Consider the following 4,316-nt stretch of genomic DNA (forward strand, 5'->3'; position numbering starts at 1 on the left):
CTGGAAAAAAAATACACCAGGTCACATTTAGAGGCTAATGAATAAGGATCACTTCTGATTTCTCAATTCAGACCCTAGAATTAAGGAGAGACTGGGATGAGTTATCCCAAGTTCTGAAAGAAAACAACTGCCAACCAAGGTTATTATACCCAGCAAAGCTCAGTTTCAAATTTGAGGAGGAAATAAAAACTTGCCATAATAAGAATAAACTGAAAGAATTCATGAACACCAAGCCAGCAGTACAAAAAGTATGTAAAGATAAATTGCACACAGAGGAACCCAGAAACAAATCCTAGAGATTCCAAATAGAGAAAGAGCAATAGAAGAGTAATATACTAAACAGTAATCAAGACAGTATTAAACATAGCAAACAATCAAAATGGCAGGAATCCACAAACACATATCCATACTAACACTGAAGTTAATGTCTCAACTCCCCAATTAAAAGACATATATTATCAGAATGAATAATAATAAAAACCCCCAATATCCAACTACATGCTGTTTATAAAGACTCATAGGTAAAGGCATCCTGAACTGAAGGTAAAATAATGGAAAAAGTATTTCATGCAAATGGAGTCCCAAAGAATGCAGGAGTTGCTATTCTCATATCTGAAAAGAAGATTTCAAGCAAAAATTAATCAGAAGAGACAAAGAAGATCACTATGTTATCATAAACGGAACAATACAACAAGATATAACAATAGTATATATGCCCCAAATGTCAGTGCACTCAATTACATAAAAAATACTCCATGACATTATATCTCAGATAGACTACAACACAATAATACTGGGTGATGATCATTTTAATACTTCCTTATCATCAATAGACAGGTCATCATAACATAAAATCAATAAAGATATTTCCAACATAAAAAATTAAGTGAACCTAACAGACATCTATAGATATTTCACTGCAAAACAGCTGAATTTATCTTCTCAGCAGTTCATGGAACTTTTTTCAAAATAGATCATATTCTTGGTCACAAAGTAAATCTTAGCAAATACAAAATTATTGGTATAATTCTATGCATCATATCAGTTCATAATGTAATGAAACTAGAAATCAACAGTAGGAAAATAAAACATGAAAACACATGGAGATTGAACAATACTCTTTTATTTATTTATTTTTGTCTGAAACAAATTTATTATGAAACATCTCAGAAGAATTGGAGTAATGACAGAGGAGCAGGGCAGGGAGAGTGTCCCAAGGAGAACAGTCTCTGATGACTTCTGCAGGTTGGGGCAGAGGAGACTCCTGATGTCCAGGTGGACGCAGAAGTGCTCTGGGCTGAAACCTGCACAGAGAAACCTGAGGTAGTCAGCACATGTTGCTCCTGCAGCTGTTCACTGATGTCTATGCAAGGTGTCAGGATCCACAGAGCACAGGTTCTCTGGCTGTGCACTGTTTGAGTCTGCTCACCTCTTCCCTTTATTGGAGCCACACTTTTTGAATCTTGCAGATTCCTGCCCTCTTACATTGGAGCCACCTTACTACTGATGCGTGACACACAGTAGCACAGTTGTTGACACAGGTATCAATCTTCCCAGTCACCTGCTTCCAGAAGTTTTCATTGGCATGGGGTTGCCCAGAGTCAGTCTGGGAGGCTTTATCAGGTGTGGGGGTCCTTGCAGATGGATAGGAGAAATGAATGGCAGCCTGGCTGTCCTTCTGATATGCTTCTGCCCTGATTATTGGGCCTCCTCAGGCAGTGGAGGCTCACAGGACAAGGGGGTAGGGGTGAAGGGACACCGTTTTGGGAGGACAAGGAAATTAGAAAGATCCAAGGTATGTGAGAGAGGCTTAACCCTCTGAGTAACAGCCCTGAGCCCTTCATATGCTTGCCTCAGGATAATTTTGAGGGCAAAGTATGAGAGAGTGCCCCACCTGGAATATGGTGGGGTGCCCCACCTGGAATATAAGCCTGTTCCCTGGCTTTTCTGGTGCTCTAGTATAAGGTAGGTAGCCATGGATGCACTGAACTTTCTTTTGGCCAGAGACACCCAGGTCTTGTGTAGATCATAACCCATATTGAACACTTCTTTCAGTAATTTTGGATCTGAATATTTGGGGAGTGCCTCATTATAATCATGAGGTAAATACTGCTTGCCCTGCATCAGTCATGGTGCTTGGCTGTAGGCTGCTTCCTGGGGCCCAGGGTCAATTTGGTGGGTGAGTATTTGTGTTGCCACAGAAACACAGGGAGGGATGTGGTAGGTTCCAAGCACAATCTGCCTCTGCATCTCCTTAACAGTGGGCACCTCCATATCAACATAAAATACAGAATGACACCCAGGCTCCAGATGTTCAGTGAGCCCTTCATATGCTTGCCTCAGGATAATTTTGAGGGCAAAGTATGAGAGAGTGCCCCACCTGTGGGGACAAAAGGGAGGCTTAAAGATTATCGTGATTTCTCCATGTAGTCCTGTACACAATGCATACATGTTACATCATGACACCAGTAACTGAGGCGGACAAATAGAGAAGTGCAAGAATAGCATTTTCTGGTACTGAAGCTATGCTGCTATAGGTTCACACCAGAATTGCTTGGCTCTGGCTCACATTAAAGGGAATACTTAGGGGAAATGCACAAAAATACCTACAATGACATACCTAAAATGAAAGGGATGGAAATTCAAATATTTTACATGACAAACTGAACAACAAATATGGAAAAATGTTCATCATCTCTAGCAATTAGAGAAATGCTTATGCTCAACCTAAGACCTCAGAAAAAAGACAAAGTAATTCTACAATCAGTAGAAGACAGTAAATAATTAAGATGAAAGCCAAAATTAATGAAATTAAGTATAAAAAATACACAGGATCAAGGCAATGAAGAGTTTTTTCTTTTAAAAGATGAATTAGATTGGTAAATGCTTAGCCAAACTAACCAAAATTAGGGACAAGATAAGGTTGTCCACTCTTACCACTTTTATGTACTATAGTTCTCTAAATTCCAGTCATAGCAATATGACAGGAGGAAATTAAAGAGGTACAAATAGGAAAAGAAGAAGTCAAACTATCTCTTCAGATGACATGATCCTATATCTAGAAGACTACCCACCCCCCCCAAAAACACTACTCCACCTGAAGACTTCTAGAGCTTATAATTATTACAGAAAAGAGCAAAGTAGCAGGATACAAGATCAATCTAGCCAAGGAGGACAAATATCTCTACAATTAAAATTATAGAATTTTCTTTCTCAGAAAAGAAATTGAAGAAGACCTTAGAAAATGGAAACACTTCCCATGTTCTTGCATAGACAGAATTGTCAAAATGACCATACTACCAAAAGTATTATCAGATTTAATGTAATCCCAATCAATTTGGCTTTTTGGTGTTTAGAGTTAGAAAAAAGCAATCCTTAAATTAATTTGGAAGAATAAGAGACCCAGAATAGCAAAAGTAATATTGAGTAAGAAGAATAATGTGGAAACATCACAATACCTGATCTGAAATTATATTGCAGGACTGTAGTAACAAAAATAGCGGGGCTGGGGATGTGGCTCAAGCGGTAATACGCTCGCCTGGCATGCACGGGGCGCTGGGTTAGATCCTCAGCACCACATAAAAAAGAAAATAAAGATGTTCTGTCCACTGAAAACTGAAAATAAATGTTAGATGATTCTCTCTCTCTCTCTCTCTAAAAAAATAGCATGGTATTGACATCAAAGAGACAGGAAGATGAGTGGAATAAAATAGAAGACACAGAAACAAATCCACATACTTACAGCCATCTGATACTTGACAAAGGTGCCCAAAATGTACTTTGAACAAAAGACAACCTTTTTTCACAAATGGTGCTGGAAAAACTGTAAAAAAACTAAGTGGAGAAAAATCAAACTAGTTTTCTATGTTTCACCCTGCATAAAAGTCAAATTGAAATGGATCAAAAATTTAGGAATTAGACCAGAAACTGGTCTAGAAGAAAACATAAGGTAAACACTCCATCATATTGGTGCTGGCACAGACTTCCTTAACAAGACTTCCAAAGCACAAGAAATAAGATGAAGAATCAATACGTGGGGTGGCATAAAATTAAAAGCTTTTGCTCAGAAAGGAAATGATGATGAGTATGAAGACAGAACCAATACCATGCGAGAAAATCTTTGCCAACTACTTCTCCAATAGAGGATTAATATCCAGAATATACCAAAAAAAAAAAAACAAACAAACTAAAAAACACCAAAAAGCCAAATAATCCAACCAATAAATGGACAAAAGAAATAAACATTTCTCAAAGGAAGAAACACCAATGGCCAACAAATATATGAAAACTTGTTCACCATCTCTATTGACCAGGGA

General features: G+C 38.0%; 1 long non-coding RNA gene across 1 annotated transcript; it reads right to left on the reverse strand.

Annotated features, from left to right (window-relative positions):
• Window positions 1-1,106: 1,106 nt before the first annotated feature.
• LOC124091195 (uncharacterized) lies at window positions 1,107-4,007 on the reverse strand. The gene is made up of 2 exons (XR_006851309.2): window positions 3,743-4,007; window positions 1,107-1,634 (listed from the first exon to the last, which is right to left on the reverse strand). It is a non-coding gene; the product is annotated as an uncharacterized LOC124091195 (long non-coding RNA).
• Window positions 4,008-4,316: the final 309 nt, after the last annotated feature.

Source organism: Marmota monax, unplaced genomic scaffold, assembly GCF_021218885.2.
Source record: "Marmota monax isolate L192 unplaced genomic scaffold, Marmota_monax_Labrador192_F-V1.1 WCK01_AAM20220418_F8-fsc00025, whole genome shotgun sequence".
NCBI classification, from domain to species: Eukaryota; Metazoa; Chordata; class Mammalia; order Rodentia; family Sciuridae; genus Marmota; species Marmota monax.